The sequence below is a fragment of the Bison bison genome, unplaced genomic scaffold, assembly GCF_000754665.1.
Source record: "Bison bison bison isolate TAMUID 2011002044 unplaced genomic scaffold, Bison_UMD1.0 scf7180017864464, whole genome shotgun sequence".
Lineage (NCBI taxonomy): Eukaryota > Metazoa > Chordata > Mammalia > Artiodactyla > Bovidae > Bison > Bison bison.
This window is the reverse complement of record NW_011495025.1, coordinates 8,283,103-8,306,301: the sequence shown is the minus strand read 5'-3', so window position 1 is coordinate 8,306,301 and position 23,199 is coordinate 8,283,103.

The following is a 23,199-nucleotide window of genomic DNA, read 5'->3' as shown; positions in this document are numbered from 1 at the left end:
GACAGGGTGATGGACAGGGAGGCCTGGCATGCTGTGATTCATGGGGTCACAAAGAGTCGGACGTGACTGAGCGACTGAACTGAACTGAATGATTATACAGTGGAAGTGAGAAATACACTCAAGGGATTATGTCTGATAGACACAGTAACTGAAGAACTATGGATGGAGGTTCATGACATTGTACAGGATACTGGGAACAAGACCATCCACAAGAAAAAGAAATGCAAAAAAGCAAAATAGCTGTCTGAGGCGGCCTTACAAATAGCTGTGAAATGAAGAGAAGTGAAAAGCAAAGGAGAAAAAGGAAAGATTTAAACATCTGAATGCAGAGTTCCAAAGAATAGCAAGGAGATATAAGAAAGCATTCCTAAGTGATCAGTGCAAAGAAATAGAAGAAAATAATAGAATGGGAAAGACTAGAGATCTCTTCAAAAAATTAGAGAACCAAGGAAACATTTCATGCAAATACTGGCTCAATAAAGGATAAGAAATGATATGGACCTAACAGAAGCAGAAGATATTAAGAAGAGGTGGCAAGAACACACAGAATAACTGTAAAAAAGAGATCTTCATGACCCAGAAAATCACGAGGGTGTGATCACTCACCTAGAGCCAGACATCCTGGAATGCAAAGTCAAGTGGGCCTTACGAAGCATCAGTACGAACAAAACTAGTGGAGGTGATGGAATTCAGTTGAGTTATTTCAAATCCTAAAAGATGATGCTATGAAAGTGCCGACCTCAATATGCCAGCGTATTTGGAAAACGCAGCAGTGGCCACAGGACTAGAAAAAGTCAGTTTTCATTCCAGTCCCAAAGAAAAGCAATGCCAAAGAATGCTCAACCTATGCACAAATGCACTCATCTCACACAATAGCAAAGTAATGCTTAAAATTTTCCAGGCCAGGCTTTAATAGTACATGAACCGTGAACTTCCAGATGTTCAAGCTGGTTTTAGAAAAGGCAGAGGAACCAGAAATCAAATTGTCAACATCTGCTGGATCATCAAAAAAGCAGGTAAATTCCAGAAAAACATCTATTTTTGCTTTATTAACTATGCCAAAGCCTTTGACTGTGTGAATCACAGCAAACTGTGGAAAATTCTTAAAGAGATGGGAATACCAGAACACCTATTCTGCATCTTAAGAAATCTGTATGCAGGTCAAGAAACAACAGTTAGAACTGGACATGGAACAACAGACTGGTTCCAAATCAGGAAAGGAATACTTCAAGGCTGTAGATTGTCACCCTGCTTATTTAACTTATATGCAGAGTACATCATGTGAAATACCAGGCTGGATGAAGCACAACCTGGAATCAAGATTGCCAGAAGAAAAATCAGTAACCTCAGATATGTAGATGACACCACACTTATGGCAGAAAGTGAAAAAGAACTAAGGAGCCTCTTGATGAAAGTGAAAGAGGAGAGTGAAAGAGTTGGCTTAAAACTCAATATTCAAAAAACTAAGATCATGGCATCCAGCCCCATCACTTCATGGCAAATAGATGGGAAAACAATAGAAACAGTGAGAGACTTGACTGTTGGGAGCTCCAAAATCACTGTAGATGGTAACTGCAGCCATGAAATTAAAAGACATTTACTTCTTGGTTAAAAATTATGACCAACATAGGGAGCATATTAAAAAGCAGAGACATTACTTTGCCCACAAAGGTCCATCTAGTCAAAGCTATGGTTTTTCCAGTAGTGATTTATGGAAGTTAGTGTTGGAGTGTAAATAAAGCTGAGTGCCAAAGAACTGATGCTTTTGAACTGCAGTGTTGGAAAAGACTCTTGAGAGTCCCTTGGACTGCAACAAGATCCAACCAGTCAATCCTAAAGGAGATCAGTCCTGAATATTCATTGAAAGGTCTGACACTGAATCTGAAACCCCAATACTTTGGCCACCCGATGCTAAGAACTGACTCTTTTCAAAGACCTTGATGCTGAGAACGATTGAAGGCAGGAGGAGAAGGGGACAACAGAAGATGAGATGATTGGATGGCATCACCAACTCAATGGACATGAGTTTGGGTAAACTCCAGGAGTTGGTGATGGACAGGGAGGCCTGGGGTGCTGTGGTCCATGGGGTTGCAAAGAGTCGGACACAACTCAGTGAGTGAACTTAAGATAATTAACTGAATGGGTTTGGGCTTGGTAGTCACACAAACCAAAGTTGCAACTGACTCGAACACATACTAAACTTTGATTGAAATCAATTCATTTCTCTGAAGGTAAGGTTTTTTCATATATAAATAATATGAAGGTGATAAAATCACCTTCTAAATAAGGTAAAATACACAATGCACCTGGCAGAGAACCTAGCAAATTTATATACCCCAGGAATTGGCAAATCTTTTCTGATCAGTGGTAAATCAAGTTTCACTAGACCATCAGTTCAGTTCAGTCGTTCAGTCATGTCCGACTCTTTGTGACCCCATGAACCGCAGCATGCCAGGCCTCCCTGTCCATTACCAACTTCCAGAATTTACCCAAACCCATGTCCATCGAGTCAATGATGCCACCCAACATATCTCATCCTCTGTCGTCCCCTTCTTCTCCCACCTTCAATCTTTCCCAGCATCAGGGACTTTTCAAATGAGTCAGTTCTTCGCTTCAGCTGGCCAAAGTATCGGAGTTTCAGCTTCAACATCAGTCCTTCCAATGAACACCCAGGACTGATCTTCTTTAGGATGGACTGGTTGGATCAACTTAGCCACATCCATTTTTTTTTTAATATATTGCTTGTGGCTCTATTGTCCTACCACTGCAAAGTATTATCTGCAATGCCTAAAATAATTTCTCTCTGGCCCTTTACAGAAAAAGTTCCTGACCTGTGAAGTACAAAATAGTGCTTATTTTCATTAGTCAAAAAAGATTCCATAACCAAAACAACTCTTGATTTTTTAACAAAAAATTTCAAACCTTTGCAGTTTGAAGTTAAATAATAATGCACAATACTGGATGCTTGGGGCTGGTGCACTGGGACGACCCAGAGGGATGGTATGGGGAGGGAGGAGGGAGGAGGGTTCAGGATGGGGAACACATGTATACCTGTGGTGGATTCATTTCGATATTTGGCAAAACCAATACAATATTGTAAAGTTTAAAAATAAAATAAAATTAAAAAATAATAATAATAATGGTCACTTAAATTGTACTTCCTAATTCACTTTATTAACTCACTAAGTTCCTCAAAGTTTGGTAAGGTAGGCACTATTATTATTTCCGCGGACCAGTGAGGAAAGTGAAGCACAGAAATGTTAATTTAACTACAAGCAGTGTACCTAACACTTAAACTCGGGTTCAGAGTTTATGTTCTTAAATATGTGTCTCCCAAAAGCCATATAAAGTTCTTATTCCATCTGGATGAGAAGGAAAGTGAAACCCTCTGAGTTATGAATACTCTGACTAAATTTGAAACGTTATTTTGTCCTGCCAGTGTGGAGCTAACTGATCCTCTTTGTATGTGGGGAAAGGAGTGAACTGGGGAGTGACATCACTCTCAGGTTGTCTAAAACTTTTGGAGACACGGAAGCAGAGACTGTGAGAAGAAAACTTCCTGTGACATTGAAGAAAAACTTGTGATTTGAATGAGGTCAGTGCCTTTGACAATAGGCATGTGATGTGTGTATGATTTTGGTTTTGATGACAGCTCAGTATATTGCAGTATCCCGTTTATCTACATTGACTCACAGCCATTGAAGTTCTGTAGCCACCAACTCATTTGATAGGCACCACCAATTCACAGGCCAAGATAAGCAAAAAATGAGAAAAGAAATAAGAAAACTGGTGTAGGAATGCAAAAGACCTTTAAACATGTAGATTGTTTAAAGAGTTGAAGTAGCATAATGTTAACAGGATAGACTTTTGGGTTAAAGTTGGGCTTGAATCCAATTGAAGTTCTCAAATTGCATACTGGGTGACCTTGCGTAAGTTTTTCAGTCTTTCTGCTCTCTAATTTCTTTATCTGTGAAGTGTTGATTATAAGTGTACCCATAAAACTTGATTGTTAGGGAAATTAAAGCACATACTACTTCTACATTGGTTATCATGTATAAGAACTAAAAGACTAAAGGTTATTATTATATCCTAAAGCAGACTTTGTCAGCAGGAATTGACTTTTTCCACCTCTGCATCCTCAGTGCCTAAGGCAGAGCTTGGCACATGGTGAATGATAAGTACTGAATTAAAAAGCAGCTGATATTCACTTTCTCTTCTTAGTAGAAACTTACCTTTCTCTCTTGCCTCCTTCAACCCTCAGGTGCATGACTGTAAAACAGTCATTTCTGTGTGGTTGATAAAGCACTGTTCTTGAAATATGAGTACTTGATGAGTATTTTACAAGTTCAGCTTCCAATCTGTTAAATGAAATTAATACCATGTGTTTACTTGTATCTCAGAATAAGTATAGGAATTCAATTAAAGGTGTAGAATGACTTTAGGGAGAAGATGTTATATAAACATTAAAATCTTGGCATTTTTTTTGTTAGTACATATAAAGATTTCTGATTTTACCTCCTTATAATTCATCCTTCATTGAGTAGAGAGATATACAATGGAGAAAAATAAGCTCTTTAGTAAGTCGTACTAAGAGAAATGGACAACTACACAGTAAATAATGAGAGCAATACTTCTTTTCAAGCCACAACATGCCACTCGCTCAATTCAAACCATCAAAAGATTCAAATAAATCTGAAATTACCTCACTGCCTCCAGAGCTCCCTCTCCAATCTAGTCTCCTCCCTGCGTCTCACCCCTAACTCACTGCATTCTAGACTCTCTAGCCTTTCGACTACTCTTAAGGGTGCCAAAAACACACCTATCTCAGGACATTAGCATCAGTTATTCATTACACCTTAAATATCCACCCCACAACTCATTCCTGTATCCTGTGTATGTTTCTGCTCAAATATTTCTGCTTCTGAAAGGCCTTCCCTTGCACCTTTATCAAAAATTACATCCTATGTTACCTTGTCTATTTTTTATTTTATATTATAAACAATAACAATATATTGTATAATGACACTTACTGCCTGTTTCTTTTACTAAACTACAAACTTTTAAGACTTTTTTATTGAAACAATTTGTATCCTTGGACCCTAGAATAGTGCCTGATATATAAAAGATGCATAATAAATTAGAGGTTCAATAAATAAAAGAACTTAAGACAGCATGAAAGTCTCTTGACACCTGATACTGAAAATACTAATGGACTTATCAGTGAAGAGATCAGATTTCTAGTTCTAGTTCTGCTGGTATCATATCAGGCAACTCAATATTCTCTAGTTGTAATGTTATCACTCATAAACTAAGAGTTGAATGGAATTTGGATTTTTTTATTTCTGCGTGATATAAAAACTATATAGAGGAACTTGGTTGGACACAGGGCATGTTTATGAGTTGGGCTTAGAACACAGTCTTTACTTCAGCCAAAGACTTTCTGTTTTTACTTATTTTATGTATTGGGCTCCTGTAGACACTACTTTTAACATCTGAAGAGCAGATTTCATGACTAAGAGACAAAGAATGAAAATATAATAGAGTTCTAATTTGTTTGAAGGCAGGAGGAGAAGGGGATGACAGAGAATGCGATGGTTAGATGGCATCCCCAACTCAATGAAGATGAGTTTGGGTAAACCCCGGGAGTTGGTGAAGGACAGGGAGACCTGGTGTGCTGCGGTTCATGGGGCTGCAAAGAGTCAGACATGACTGAGCAACTGAACTGAACTGAATTTGTGTGTTTGTTTGCTTGCTTGGAATGGCTCTCTGTTTGGTCAAAAATAGCATTGTAATTCATTATGATAAAATAAAATCTGACTGTAAATATAATTGTCAGCATGGTCTTAGCATTGGCAAGGATTAATCTGGGGTCACTCTTTGTGGTCTTTAATTTATTATTTTTGTTTATGTGATATGTGTTTTTTAGAAATTGAGGTACAAAATCATCATTTTAAGCAATAATTGAAGACATGATATTAATTTTGCTTTGGGGCTCTTAGGACCAAGAAGTAGCCAAGCACGAGTGATGAATTAGATGAAGTTTTATTTCAAACACACATATTAACCATTTTTAATTTCCATTAATCATTTGAGACATTCTAAATATGTGAGAATTTAATTGAGAATCCAGAAAATAGACCAATGATTACCACATTTTAAACACACAAGTGTAAATAATACTTTGCTGAACTGAGATGAAATTTCAGGGTCAGTTCCTTTAGGATTTCTTGAAACTTTTACAAAATATAAATTAAAGTAATTATCTCTCCCTAAATATAAATTCTGGGTATATCTCACTTTTATCCTAGATAGCGTTAAATAAAGGTACTAGACTGCTGGAGGGAGACCTAATGATTTCACTGTTCTAAAACAGTGCAGTGAAGGGAAGAGAGCAGCTTAGCATTTATATAGCTTTGTGAAACAGGGAGGAAACATTTGTTAGCAATCCATCCTTTGTGGTCTTTACATAAACCCATCTTTGAACACCTATGGGATGACAGCCCTCCAAATCTTCTTTAGTTCCAAATCCTTAGCATTCAGCTCCAAGAGCTTCAAATAAGAATTCTTGGGTACTTATCCACTACTTTAAAAAAAAAAAATCAGAAGCTGGTGGGGTGTGGTGGAAGGGAATTACATGAAATTTAAAAAAAAGAAAAGAAATGCCTGACTTTAAGTCTCAGCTGTCCACATCCTCAGGAAATTATAACTCTGGCTGCTCTATTCCTAGAGATTAGGTAAAACTGACAAGAATGTTACTTTGCTTCCCACACACTATTCTGACCTAATTTTCTTTCTCTGTTCTTCATTTTCTGTCAACAAATTCTTAGTGACAACATGCACACACAGATGAAGGCTGCTGGGTGAGACAGGCCCAAGCAACGTGGAGATGTCCTAGCAGCAGCGTGTTAATGACTCCAGACAGGGGTCCCCTTCCATTTGTCCTCAAAATTTGGGCCTCGGGGAGGTAAATTCACTGAAAGCCTGTAAAACTAGGTGGTGGGTGAAAGGAAAATAAATAAATAAACCAATGGATAATCTAAGTGGTTTGAAACCCTTCTCCAAGGCATAGGAGAGGCCTGCATCCATCACATGATGACATTATAAATCTGTATGCTTTGCAAGGCAATGACATGAAAAATTAGACTGAACAAGCCACAGATGCGCAATTTGTCAGCCTCCAAGGAAAGGCTAATGCAAGTTAAATATTGACATGTCAGCAATAAGGATTACGCCAATTATAAATTTACACCAACACCGGCTGCACTTTAATGACTGTGACACTGACAGGTCAACACAGGAGGGAAGAATGACAACTGGAGAGAACACCATAGAAATGCGCACACTTGGGCTTTTTAAGAATCTCAGTTTTTAATTCCCCTCTATCTCACCCTTACATAACATAGTAAGAGATTTATTATGAGAGACTGGCTCACTTGGTTATGCAGGCTGAAAAGTTCCAAGATACAGTAAGTCAGCAAGCCGGAGATCCAGGAGAGCTGATGGTGTAGTCCTGGTCGGAGTCCAAAGGCCTGGGAACCAAGAGACTAGATGGTATAGATCCTGCCCAAAGGCTGACAGGCTAGAGACCCAGGAAAGGCTGATGCTTCAGTTAGTGTCAAAAGACAGAGGGGGAAATGCTGATATCCCATTTCAAAGGCAGCCAAGTAGGAACAGTTTTCTTTTACTCAGGGGAGAGTCAGGCTTTTTGTTTTATTCAGGCTTTCAACTGACTAGATGAGATCTATTTACATTGGGGAGGACAACCTATTTTATTTAGTCTTATTTATGTAAATATGGCGGAGGAGCCAGGTAGGCTGCAGTCCATGGGGTCCCTAAGAGTCGGACACGACTGAGCGACTTCACTTTCACTTTTCATTTTCATGCATTGGAGAAGGAAAGAGCAACCCACTCCAGTGTTCTTGCCTGGAGAATCCCAGGGACGGGGGAGCCTGGTGAGCTGCTGTCTATTGGGTCTCACAGAGTCGGACACGACTGAAGCGACTTAGCAGCAGCAGCAGCAGCATGTAAATATTAATCTCATCCAAAAGCAGAGACACTCAGAACAATGTCTGATTAAATGTCTAATACCTGGTGACCCAGAAAAATTGACATATAAAATTAACCATCTCAGCTCTCATCTGAGCTCTTGTGTGAGTAAATACTAACATCTAACTGTTACAGAACAATTTCTATATACTGGACACTACACTAGAAGCTTTGCGTTTAAGCTCCTATGAAGGATAATACAATCTAACGAAGCTACAGGGCATTTGCATCAATTCCATTTGCTAGATGAGAGGTTAAATAATGCTCAAAGTCACAAAGCTGCTAAGTAAAGGGACCTGGATTGGAAATCTAGATTGGAAGCTGAGCTCATGTACTAACCACTCTCCTCTACTGATACTGAAAGAAGTTCTCACTAATATGTATTCAAACAACTTAGTGACAAACTTGTATATAATGATGTTGTTGTTTAGTTGCTAAGTTGTGCCTGACCCTGTGATCCCATGGACTATAGCCTGCTCTGTCCACTGGATTTCCACGGCAAGAATACTGGAGTGGGCTGTCATTTCTTTCTTTAGGTGATCTTTGTGACCCAAGGGTCGAACCTAAGTCTCCTGCATTAGCAGGTGGATTCTTTATCAATGAGCCATATAATGTTAGAAGAGATGAAATCTTTATCATCTTATATTTTCTGCTTCTGTATATTCTTTCTCTGAGCTGTTTCAGGTATTATGTCAAATATATCTATTGAAATGTAGCATAAATGCATCAATACCAATGACCCAGCAAATAAAAATAAATTCTCTCTCTTGAAATCAAGTTATGATTATTATTTAAAATGTCTATTTCATTAAATAAGAAACTAGATGATAGCATTTAATTTTGAATATTTTGACTCAGTTTCAGCAGTGGCACTTAACTGACATATGCTCTTGTATGAAACAACCAATGTACATGTCATACGTATATGGTCACTCTTCTTCTCACTAAATATGACTGATTTAGGCAAAATCAATAGAAAGAAAAATCAATAGAAAGAAAAAAAAGAAAGAAAAAATGGAACAAAATGATGGCCAATAATTATCTTCAAGGAGGTAATCTTAAGTGACTTTAAAAACAAATTAAAGTTACTACAGTTTCCCAAGGTATAGTGTTAATCGTTCAGTCGTATCTGGCTCTTTGCAACCCCATGGACTGTAGCCACCAGGCTTCTCTGTCCATGGGGATTCTCCAGGTAAAAATACTGGACGGGGTTGCCATGCCCTCCTCAGGTGATCTTGCCAACCCAGGAATCAAACCGACCTGTCTTTTGCCTCTTGCTTTGGCAGGCCAGTGAAAAAGATCACTTGTGTCACCTGGGAATCCTTGGTACGAGATAGGATATATTAATTTTCTCATTATGAAAACCAAAATAGAAAACAGAATTGTCTGGTTCTGATAGCCAAGCATAAAAACACTGGAAGTGCTCTTTAATACTTCATGAAACTTCTCAAAGGGCATGTTAGGAATAATTTAAAACTTGCATAAATATTAAGCTTCCATTGGGTATCATCACTCTTACTGAATGCTATTTAGTTTTTTAAATCTACTGACTGTAACTCACATGAAGTTATAACAGAAAAAAAGCAAACCAAACATTTTAAGAGCATTACCATCTAAACTATTATGTTGATTTGCTGCTTCAAATTTTGTTTCTACCTTTAGAAAACACTATTATTCAAAGACCTACTCATGCCTAGAGAAATAAAATAATGCCTATAAATTTGGTCAAAGCAATCAGTAAGGACTTTCTTAATGGATGCATTTTCAGGATAACTTTATCTGTGTATCTTTTCCAAAAACCTCCACTTTATAGTCAGGCCCCACAAGGATGACATTACTGCTTGTTATGTACAGAAAGACACTAAGTTAAAGCTGTTGGGACTCAGTCAGAATTTGGACTTATAGAGAAGGTAAATAAGCTGAGGAAAAAATTGAATGAAACTCAGGAAGATATGATCAAGCATGCGGAAGCCAATCTACTTTTGTTTGTAAGGCTCAGCATGGGCAGTGGTGTAGGGCAAGGCATAGGGCACTATTACTACATCTAGTTCAGGTTTGGGCTGTAGTAGCAACATTAAATCACATGAAAAGACCAAAGCACAAAGACAGTTATGGGCAGGAGTGAAAAATGTAATCAGTGGAACAAAGTTTGATGTGGTAACAACATAGCTGACTATCCAACTCAGGAAACAAAACATGAAAAAATCAGAGTAACTCAATCTTGGTTTCTTATATCTTTCTCCAAAAAAAGGAACAATACTTCTTTGGAGAAATGTTTAATCCCAGGGCTGGGACAAGAATTATACCAAATTAAATTGGAGCAACTTTCATTACCAAAAAGTGAGGAAGTATCAAAGAAACAGAAGGATGAAGCAATGTCTAAGGGACAGTAGAATCAACCTGAAAGGGCTTCAGATGTTTAAAGCTGGAATAATATGAGAAAAATAAATAAAAAATAGATAATATACTATTGGATTATATTCCAAAATATAATATAAATGTCCACAAGCCACAGTGATGTAAATAACTTATTGAAGAAATAAATAATCAAGGGAGAACCAGACAAATTCTTCATAAAGAATTCCAAGTAGTTTATGTGGTTATTCTTCCTCAGGCAAGTGGACTTAAAACTCCAAATTTGAGCTATCATAAGATCCAGCAATTTCACTCCTGGGAATATATCCAGAAAAGATGAAAGCTTTAATTTGAAAAGTTACATGCACCCCTATGTTTATAAAAGCACTATTTACAATAGCCAAAACACAGAGATAATCCAATTGTCCAAAACAATTGGCTTAAGAAATATAGTGTATATATATACACACACATACAATGGAATATTACTCAGCCAAAAAAGTGAAACATTGCCATTTGCTGAAACATGGATGGACCTAGAGGATATTATACTCATTGAAGTAAGTCAAACAGAGAAAGACACATTCCATATAATATCACTTATCTGTGGAATCTAAACAATGATAAAAGTTAATCTATATATAAGACAGAAACAGACCCACAGACATAGGAAACAAACTTATGGTTACCAAAGTGGGAAGGGAGGAGAGAAGAGATAAGTTAGAGTATGGGATTTCAGATACAAACTACTAACATAAATTAGACAAGAAACAAAAATTTACTATATAGCACAGGGAATTATTTTAAACATAATATAATAACCTTAATGAAAAATAATGTATATATATAACAGAATCACTTTGCTATATACCTGAAACTAACACAATATTGTAAATGAGCTATCTTTAATGAAAAAAAAAGGAATAGGTCTTAGGCAAACGGCTCCAATAACTTAGAAAAGCAGAGTGTTGAAGTATGATTAGTTTCATCAGTAACAACAAAATGAAAATAATAATTTGATACAGCATTATTATAACAAAATGACATATATTTTAAATAATTATATTGATAACCAGTACCGGTAAATGGAAGGGAAATGGTATGCTCATCACAATATTTATGAGAATAAATTTGTACAGTAATGTGATTTAAAACTTAAAAGTAGTCTGTCCAAGTATTTTTATTTCTAGGGATAGTCTATCCAAAGGAAATGTTTGAGAAGCAATGTAAAATGCTATGCATGAAAAAGATTATTCATTGCAGTATTAGTTATAATTTAAGAAAATTAAGAGAAAGACAACTGGCGACAACCCAAGTATATAATTTATCAGGTAAATAATGGTATAACTATCAGATCAGTCGCTCAGTCATGTCTGACTCTTTGCGACCCCATGAATTGCAGCATGCCAGGCCTCCCTGTCCATCACCAACTCCAGGAGTTCACTGAGACTCACGTCCATCGAGCCAACGAAGCCATCCAGCCATCTCATCCTCTGTCGTCCCCTTCTCCTCCTGCCCCCAGTCCCTCCCAGCATCAGAGTCCTTTCCAATGAGTCAACTCTTCGCATGAGGTGGCCAAAGTACTGGAGTTTCAACTTTAGCATCATTCCTTCCAAAGAAATCCCAAGGCTGATCTCCTTCAGAATGGACTGGTTGGATCTCCTTGCAGTCCAAGGGACTCTCAAGAGTCTTCTCCAACACCACAGTTCAAAAGCATCAATTCTTTGGCATTCAGCTTTCTTCACAGTCCAACTCTCACATCCATACATGACCACAGGAAAAACCATAGCCTTGACTAGACGAACCTTTGTTGGCAAAGTAATGTCTCTGCTTTTGAATATGCTATCCAGGTTGGTCATAACGTTTCTTCCAAGAAGTAAGCGTCTTTTAATTTCATGGCTGCAGTCACCATCTGCAGTGATTTTGGAGTCCAGAAAAATAAAGTCTGATCCTATAACTATAAGTTCTATTAAAATTTACATTAAGGTGTCTGTTATTGACTGCATTATGGACCCACAGAATTCATACATTGAAACCTTAACCACCAATGTGGCTAAATTGAAGTAAGGCCTTTAGAAAAGTTGTAAAGATTAAGAAAAGTCATGCATGTGAGACCCTAATCTCATCGATTTGGTGGTGCTTCTACAGGAAGTAGAAGAAACATGAGATCTCTCTCTTTCTCTCTCTCTTGCTTTCTCAGCAAAGAGGAAAGGCCATGTGAGAACACAGATGATGGCCATGCACATGCCAAGAAGAGAAGGCTTACTAAAACTCCACCCTGATGTCAACTTTATTTTAGACTGACAGCCCCCAGAATTGGGAAAAAAATAAATTTCTATTGTTTTAAAACAAACAGTCTGTGCTATTTTGTTATAGACATACAAGCTAATACAGCAGTCATTCATTAAATCAAGAAGGCATTCTTGATATATTGGTAAAAGGACAAAGGCAGTTAACTAAAAAAATATGTGCAATATAAACTAAATTTAAAAATAGCTATTCTTCAGTGGCATAACACTTTTAGAAAGGGAGAGAATATATTCAAAATATTAAACAGTACTTCTCTCTTATATTGAAATTATTGGTGATTTAGATTATTTTATTTTCCCCTTATTTATGGTTTATTTTATTAACCATGGCCAAAAATTAGTTTTTATTTATTGTGTGTGTGTGTGTGTGTGTTAGTTGCTCATTCATATCTGACTCTTTGTAAAGCCATGGACTGTAGCCTACCAGGGTCCTCTGTCCATGGAATTCTCCAAGCAAGAATACTAGAATGGGTTGTCATTCCCATCTCCAGGGTGATCTTCCAAACCCAGGGATTGAACCCAGGTCTCCCACATTACAAGTAGATTCTTTACCATCTTAGCCACCAGAGAAATTATTATTTAAAATAACTTGAATATAATCCTAGTTAGAGGCAAATATAAACAAGGAAACATCAACGTTTAGTCCTATAAAATTACTAGAAGTCATTTTTTTTAGGATGGATTGGTTGAATGTCCTTGCAGTCTAAGGGACTCTCAAGAGTATTCTCCAACACCACAGTTCAAAAACATTAGGTCTTTGGTGCTCAGCTTTTTTATAGTCCAACACTCACATCCGTACATGACTACTAGAGGAAGCAATATATAACCTGAAGTCAAATGTGGAGTCCTATGACTTTAACAAAAGTGTAAAAAAAAAAAAAAACAAGTAGGAAATTTAGGGGATGAGAATATTAGAGATACCAACAGAACATTTCATGCAAACATGGGCACGATAAAGGACAGAAAAGGTATGAACCTAACAGAAGCAAAAAATATTAATAAGATATGGCAAGAATACACAGAAGAACTATACAAAAGATCTTTATGACCCAGATAACCACGATGGTGTGATCACTAACCTAGAGTCAGACATCCTGGAATGCAAAGTCAAGCAGGCCTTAGGAAGCATCATTACAAACAAAGCTAGTGGAGGTGATGAAATTCCAGTTCAGCTATTTCAAATCCTAAAAGATAATGCTGTGAACGGGCTGCACTCAATATGACAGCAAATTTGGAAAACTCAGCAGTGGCCACAGGACTGCAAAAAGTCAGTTTTCATTCCAATCCCAAAGAAAGGCAATGCCAAAGAATGCTCAAACTACCGCACAAATGCCCTCATCTCACACACTAGAAAGTAATGCTCAAAATTCTCCAAGTCAGGCTTTGACAGTATGTGAACCATGAACTTCCAGATGTTCAAGCTGGATTTAGAAAAGTCAGAGGAACCAGAATCTAATTGCCAACATTCATTGGATCATTGAAAAAGCATGAGAAAAATATTTATTTCTGCTTTATTGACTATGCCAAAGCCTTTGACTGTGTGAATCACAATAAACTGTGGAAAATTCTTAAAGAGAATGCCAGACAATCTGACCTGCCTCTTGAGAAATGTGTATGCAGGTCAAGAAGCAACAGTTAGAACTGGACATGGAACAACAGATTGGTTGTTGTTGAAGTACTGGGAAAGCAGTACTTCAAGACTGTATATTGTCACCCTGATTATTTAACTTATATGCAGAGTACATCATGTGAAATACCAGGTGGATGAAGCACAAGCTGGAATCAAGATTGCCAGGAGAAATATCAATAACCTCAGATATGCAAATGACACCACCCTTATGGCAGAAAGTGAAAAAGAACTAAAAAGCCTCTTAATGAAAGTGAAAGAGGAGAGTGAAAAAGTTGGCTTAAAACTCAATATTCAAACAACAAAGATCATGGTATCCAGTCCCATCACTTCCTGGCAAATAGATGGGGAAATAATGGAAACAGCGAAAGACTTTACTTTTGGGAGCTCCAAAATCACTGCAGATGGTGACTGTAGCCATGAAATTAAAAGAAGTTTGCTCCTTGGAAGAAAAGGTATGACCAACCTAGACAGCATATTAAAAAGCAGAGGCATTACTTTGCCAACAAAAGTCCATCTAGTCAAAGCTACGCTTTTTCCAGTAGTCATGTATGAATGTGAGAGTTGGACTATAAAAATGCTGAGTATCAAAGACCTAATGCTTTTGAACTGTGGTGTTTGTGAATACTCTTGAGAGTCCCTTAGACTGCAAGGACATCCAACCAGTCCATCCTAAAAAAAAAAATCATTCCTGATTATATTCATTGGAAGGATTGATGCTGAAGCTGAAACTCCAATACTTTGGACACCTGATGCAAAGAACTGACTCATTGGAAAAGACCCTGATTCTGGGAAAGACTGAAGGGAAGAAGAGAATGGATGACAAAGGATGAGATGGTTGGATAGCATCACCAACTCAATGGACGTGAGTTTGAGTAAGCTCCAGAAGTTGGTGAAGGACAGGGAAGCCTGGTGTGCTGGGTGCAGTCCATGGAGTCACAAAGAGTCGGACATGACTGAGTGACTGAACTGGTTATCTCCTCGGTACAGTAAGATGATCTCCTATTATGAGCCCCTTGAATCTGGAGTAGGTCAAACCCATGTTGAAGCAGTTTATGTCATCCTTGCCTTGGTCACAATTGGCTCAGGAGTCAAAGCCCCACTGAGCATGCAGGTGGGAATATCAGAGTGTCAGATCATGAGACACTTCTGCAAAGGAGGGGGTTGGTAGGGATGCTGAGGGATGTTGTCAGAGCCAGTGAAGCAATGCCTTGCCAGGCAACCTTTGAGTTCACAGGAATGAAGTGAAATAAACATAAAATAAAAATAGAATAGTAAGAATCATATTTAAAGGACAAAGGGATTGAAAAAATGAAAACAAATATGTGCAAACAAAATAAAAATAAAATTGTCAGTTAAAATGGATTATCAAATTCAGGGTGAAGAAATGAAAATGCCAATGAATAATAAGACTTTCAGGACCAATCTATCTATCTCTCCATCTATCTACCTATCAATCTTGTGTGTGTGCATGTATATATACATAATACATATTATACATGCAAATTATATATATATATATCACAATGATTCAACAGAGACAATCAACATGTATTTTGCCTAGTGGCTTATGGAAAATGATAAATAGGAAAAAGACTCAGAGTCCTGTTTAGCACTCAATGGAATCCAGATCCACCAAATCTACATACATGATTTTGGTTGTCGTACTCAGTCCCATTTAATTTCCATTTTAATTGGAAAAGGTGCACTGAAGAACAAAAAAAGATGATAAGCCATCACAGAAGTTATTAATTCTAGGAGTAAGGAAGATAATGTTTGTATTTGCCAGAGAAGAGGCAATTAAAGTGAGATTATGATTGAAGGGGATAAGAGGCAAAGCATACAAAATAGAGGCATTAAAATGTTCAGTGGAATAATAGCAGCAGAAGGGCCAATGGCATTGTGACTGGTTATGATAAAACTTCCCAGAAATATAATAGTCCCTCATATAATTTGGCCTATGTGATGATAATATTCACATTAATAAATGATAGTACAATAAAACCATTGTGACATTAGACACACTGGGCAATATGTTATAAACTCTAGTCAGAAGATGCATGAAGAATAATAAATCTGTAGCATTATAATTGAAGTGATATTAATAAAATTATAATAACAATAAAAAGACTAATAATTATTAATAATCTTACTTAACTAGTCTCTCAGTCATGTCCGACTCTATGCAACACCATGGACTGTAGCCTACCAGGTTCCTCTGTTTATGGGATTTTCCAGGCAAGAGTATTGACGTGGGTTGCCATTTCCTTCTCCAGGGGATCTTCCTAACTCAGGGATTGAACCTGGGTCTCCTGCATTAATAATCTTTAAAGTTTACCAAATGCCTATACTATATCACTTTATCACCTTGGTTTATATTTGTTTTTAGAAAGCATTTTAGAGTTCTAAATTAACATTTGAGAACATACTGCTATGAGATATTTTGATCCTTTTAAAATTTTCAGTTCAGTTCAGTCACTCAGTTGTATCCGACTCTTTGTGACCCCATGAATCGCAGCACGCCAGGCCTCCTTGTCCATCACCAACACCCGGAGTTCACTCAGACTCACGTCCAGTGAGTCAGTAATGCCATCTAGCCACCTCATCCTCTGTCCTCCTCTTCTCCTCCTGCCCCCAATCCCTCCCAGCATCAGAGTCTTTTCCAATGAGTCAACTCTTTGCATGAGGTGGCCAAAGGACTGGAGTTTCAGCTTTAGCATCATTCTTTCCAAAGAAATCCCAGGGCTGATCTCCTTCAGAATAGACTGGTTGGACTCCTTGCAGTCCAAGGGACTCTCAAGAGTCTTCTCCAACACCACAGTTCAAAAGCATCAATTCTTCAGCGCTCAGCTTTCTTCACAATCCAACTCTCACATCCATACCATGACCACTAGAAAAACAATAGCCTTGACTAGACAGACCTTTGTTGGCAATGTAATGTCTCTTCTTTTCAATATGCTGTCTAGGTTGGTCATAACTTTTCTTCCAAGGAGTAAGCATCTTTTAATTTCATGGCTGCAGTCACCATCTATAGTGATTTTGGAGCCCAAAAAGACAAAGTCTGACACTGTTTCCACTGTTTCCCCATCTATTTGCCATGAAGTGATGGGACGGATGCCATGATCTTAGTTTTCTGAATAATGAGCTTTAAGCTAACTTTTGCACTCTCCTCTATCACTTTCATCAAGAGGCTCCTTAGTTCTTCTTTACTTTCTGCCGTAAGAGTGATGTCATCTGCATATCTCAGGTTATTCATATTTCTCCCGGCAATCTTGATTCCAGTTTATGTTTCTTCCAGCATAGCGTTTCTCATGATGTGCTCTGCATAGAAGTTAAATAAGGAGGGAGACAATATACAGCCTTGGCGGACTCCTTTTCCTATTTGGAACCAGTCTGTTGTTCCATGTCCAGTTCTAACTGTTGCTTCCTGACCTGCATATAGGTTTCTCAAGAGGCAGGTCAGGTGGTCTGATGTTCCCATCTCTTTCAGAATTTTCCACAGTTTATTGTGATCCACACAGTCAAAGGCTTTGGCATAGTCAATAAAGCAGAAATAGATGTTTTTCTGGAACTCTCTTGCTTTTTCCATGATTCAGCGGATGTTGGCAATTTGATCTCTGGTTCCTCTGCCTTTTCTAAAACCAGCTTGAACATCTGGAAGTTCACGGTTCACGTATTGCTGAAGCCTGGCTTGGAGAATTTTGAGCATTACTTTACTAGCGTGTGAGATGAGTGCAATTGTGCGGTAGTTTGAGTGTTCTTTGGCATTGCCTTTCTTTGGGATTGGAATGAAAACTGACCTTTTCCAGTCCTGTGGCCACTGCTGAGTTTTCCAAATTTGCTGGCATATTGAGTGCAGCACTTTCACAGCATCATCTTTCAGGATTTGAAATAGCTCAACTGGAATTCTATCACCTCCACTAGCTTTGTTCATAGTGATGCTTTCTAAGGCCCACTTGTCTTTGCATTCCAGGATGTCTGGCTCTAGGTGAGTGATCACACCATCCTGATTATCTTGGTCATGAAGATATTTTTGTACAGTTCTTCTGTGTATTCCTGCCACCTCTTCTTAATATCTTCTGCTTCTGTTAGGTCCATACCATTTCTGTCCTTTATTGAGCCCATCTTTGCATGAAATGTTTAAAATTTTACTGTGTTCAAACAGGGGATCTAAATATCATGTTGAATATCCTGCTCAATGACATAAATGGCTCATCCATGGACATGGATAAAAGTGTATTCTGACTTTATCCATTCTTAATGACAGAAAATGAACTGTATATTTAAATTAATATAAAACTTACTGTCTGATAAGCCAGGGAAGGGCAGAAGTGGATTCTCAGCCCAACTATATTATCAAAACTGGGTTTCTTTTATCTTTAGATAGCTTTCTTCTCTGAAAGGCTTTTGCAACTTGGTAAGCGTCCTGATTACCAAGAGCTCTTTATGCTCACAGTTTTGAAAACCGATTAGAATGTGATCTTTCTCCTAATTTCAGCACACCAACAAGACTGGTCTTATTGGGTTATGTACCCATGCCTAAATTTGATACATAGGAACACTGCTTCATCAGTCAGAGTAAATCATTCCCCTATCCTATCCAAAAGGTCATGACAGGATTTTGTCATCAATAGCCCACCTGGGACCACATGGCGTCAGGGAAAATGTCTTCAAATTTCTTGAAGAAACATGAACATGGGAGACAGGACACCCTGCAGAGCTCACACACACAAAATGTCAACTATATTCTGCTACGGGAGAAAAGGGGTAGCTTGAAGGAAACACGATTTCTATTCATCACACTTAGAAGCTTTGCTATCAATACTTTGTGTTATTTAGATCTAATAGCTCTAATAAGCCTATGCCTTAGTCTACTTGGATTTACAATGTCACAGTTTTTCAATGATATTACATCTTCAGTTTACCTGCATCCATACACACACACACACAATACACACAAGCACACACCGTATAGTTTCCAGAATAAAAATAATGTCATATTTCTCATTAGCAGCACTAAAAAAGAAAAATTAAGAAACGTTTTAGAAATACTGAGAGATAATAATTTCTAACCTATGAAACTATAACTAGCCAAACTAGCAATCAAACATGTACATAAAATAATGATACATTCATACAATAAATCATTTTATGGTTGCTACTAGAAGATGTGCTTCTGAAAAGTGAAAGTGAAAGATATGAAAAAGCAAGAAACAGGATCTGGGAAACAGAAAATGCAGTCCAGAAGAGATGCAAGGAGTAATTCTGGATGTTGTGAAAAAAGAGTCATGATAGAGGACTATAAAGTGCAAGCAATTAGAAAGAAGCAGATTTTTTTTAAAAGAGGACTTTAGAAAAAAAGAGTGTTTCTAAAAATAAAATAAATTTATATGCCATTGAATGTGTTTAAACAGGAAAAAAAATACTTGTTCTATTGGACACTTTGGAAAAAGAGTGGGAAAAAAAGTATAAACTCTAGAATAAGAAAATGTTGCACAATAATGGAAATGTAATTATAGTACACTATGTGGCACAGATCTATTCTTTAGTCAATAAAATGAAGAATTTTGCTTTTACAAATAATAATACTATAAAATTCAAGGGTTTGAAAAATGTGTACTAGACCAACAGTTTCAGGATCACTTGAGAAACTGTCAGAAATGCAAATTATTTGGTCTCATATCAGAAGTACTGAGTCAAAAACTCTGACATTTCTCATAAGGCAGGTTTGCTGCTGCTGCTGCTAAGTCACTTCAGTCGTGTCCGACTCTGTGTGACCCCCATAGACGGCAGCCCACCGGGCTCTGCCGTCCCTGGGATTCTCCAGGCAAGAACACTGGAGTGGGTTGCCATTTCCTTCTCCGATGCATGAAAGTGAAAAGTGAAAGGGAAGTCGCTCAGTCGTGTCTGACCCTTGGCGACCCCATGGACTGCAGCCTACCAGGCTCCTCCATCCATGGGATTTTCCAGGCAAGAGTACTGGAGTGGGGTGCCATTGCCTTCTCCAAGGCAGGTTTAGTGGTAATTAAATATTTTAGTTTTTGCTTTGCTAAGAGAGTCTTTTTTGCTCCTTCAGTTCTGAATGGTAAAACTTTTCAGGTAGAATATCCTTGGTTGAAGGATTTATTCCTTTCAGACTTTAAATACATATCATACTTTTGCTTTCTGGCCTACAAATTTTCTGCTGAAAAATCAACTGATAGCCTTGCATGTGACTTTTTGTTTTTATCTTGCTGCCTTTAAAATGCAGTCTTTATCTTTTACCTTTCCTGGTTTACTTATGATAATGTCTTGGTGTGGATCTCTTTGGTTGAATTCATCGTATTTGAGAGTCTCTGTGCTTCTTGGAACTGGATATCTGTTTTGTTTTGTTTTCCCCCATATTAGGGAGTATTTTGGGGCTTCTTATGTGGCTCAGTCATAAAGAATCCGCCTACCAATGCAGGTGACACTGGAGACGCAGATTCAGTCCCTGGATTGGAAAGATTCCTTGAAGGAGGAAACGGCAACCCACTCCAGGATTCTTTCCTGGAGAGTCCCATGGACAGAGGAGCCTGGCGGGCTACATAGCTCACAGGGTTGCAAATAGTCAGACACGACTGAGTGACTGAGTACACATGAGGGAATATTTTAGCCAAATAAATAAAGGGTGAGGGTGGATTCTGCCTCTTTGTCCCTCTATTCTAGATATTGTCCCAAAGGTCCCTTAAATTATCTTTTTTTTTCCCCCAAAAAAACTTTTTGCTGTACCGATTAGGTGATGACCACTATTACATCTCCCAGGTGGCTGATGCTGTCTTCTGTATTGCCTAGTCTACTGTTGACTTCTTCTACAGTATTTTTCATTTTAGTTATTGTATTCTTCAGCTCTGATTTTTTTCTTTTCAATATTTTCTAACTCTTTGTTGAAGTTCTCATTGTGTCACTCTACTCTTATCCAAAGCTTAGTGAACACTTTTATGACCATGGTTTTGAACTATTTATTAAGTAAAATGCTTATTTCTGTTTCATTAGTTTGTCCCCCTACCCCTACCCCCATGTCTGCCAATGCTGGAGACCCAGGCTTGACCCTTGGGTCAAAAAGATCCCCAGAGAAGGAAATGGCAACCCAGTCCAGTATTCTTGCCTGGAGAATTACATGGACAGAGGAGACTGGCAGGCTACAGTCCATGGAGTCACAAAGAGTTGGACATGACTGAGTGACAAATACTTCCACTTTTCATGCCTTGAATTTTATCTTGTTCTTTCATTTGGAACATAGTCCTCCTCTGTTTTCTTATTTTTTGGACTTTCGTTATTTGTTTCTATAAAACAAAGCTAAATTATTACCAACTATGTCCTTGTGTGGGAGTATCCCTGTGTAGTCTGTGTGTGTTGTGGCTTTGGTGGGAAAACTGGATCTGAAACAATTGAAGACAAGGGCTTTTTCTGGGAAATACTGGGACCATCACCTTGGTAGGGGTGAGCCAGGAGTGTGGCTACAGCCAGAGCCCAGCATGGCCTGGGGCTTCTCCCCAGACACACTGGGGGGTACTGCCTCGATGGGGTGGGGCTAGAGCCTGAGGAGCTAGGGCAGGAGCCTGGTGTAAGAAGTAGTTTCTTCTGGGGTGTGCTGGCAGCTACCCCTTTAGCAAGAAGATTGGAGTTAAGACTGAGGGGCTGGAGTTAGAGCCCAATGTGGACTGTGGATTGTGCTTGTGTGGTCTTGGAAGGCTGGCTAGAGGACCTTGGCTAAGTTTGGAAATGAGCAAGCCCATGTGTACACTTTAAGGCCCAAGTCTTGATTTCCTAAAACTCTCTGGTTCTCCCAGTCAGTCAAAAGCCTCACACGTTTGCAAAACCAGACATGGGGGCTCATCTTTCTGATGCCAGATCTATCCTAGGGCTGGTGGTACCCAGTGTGGGGTTCAGATCCCTCACTCCCCAGGGATGATACTCAAGCTTGTGATGATATGTTTTTCCTCTTCTGAATCACCCATCAAGGATGTGGGTCCAAACTAAAGGTCCTTTTTTTTCTCTCCTACCTACCTCAGTGTGGTCTTTTCACTGTATCTTTTGTGGTAGAAGATCCCGTCTGTTATTGTTCAAGTTGTTCTCAGAGACAGTTGTTTTACATATGATTACAATTATGGTGTGTGAGAGGATGTGAACACAAAGTTTTCCTTCTCTGTTATCTTGATCCTGCCCCTTATTGTTTTTCGTTATGACAGTTTTAGTGGCATTTGGCCTTTTAAACTATGTGAATAGAATTTAATAGACAAAAAATTAGCAAGTAATAAATGAAAACCTGCAAAAGCATAGATTTTCAGTAAAAACAGAAGACTATATATTAATATTTTGTGCAAGTGAAAAATATCATTTTCCACAATATGCAAAATGTGCTTGTATCCATAACCAGTGTCACACTTTGCATTATTTGCCTGGCCCTAGAGACATTTGGGGGCTTCCTTTGTGGCTCACACAGTAAAGAATCTGCCTGCAAGGCAGGAAACCTGGGTCCGATTCCTGGGTTGAGAAGATCCTCTGGAGAAGGGAATGACAACCCATGAGAGTATACTTGCCTAGAAAATCCCATGGACAGAAGAGCCTGGCAGGCTACATTCCATGGGGTCTCATAGAGTCCAACACAACTGAGCAACTAACACACACACACACAGGCATTTGAGTTTCTTCCACGTTTGTATATTTTCTGAAAATAGGGTGTAATAGCTAGAAATTGTATGACTATCTCAGGACAATTGTGTTACAGTATTAGAGACCTTACTGAGGAACTTTATGAGGCAATAAAGAACCAAGCATGATCAATGTTTAGAAGGAATTACCAAAGATGATGGGTATATGAAGAAGAAGAAGAAGAAAATG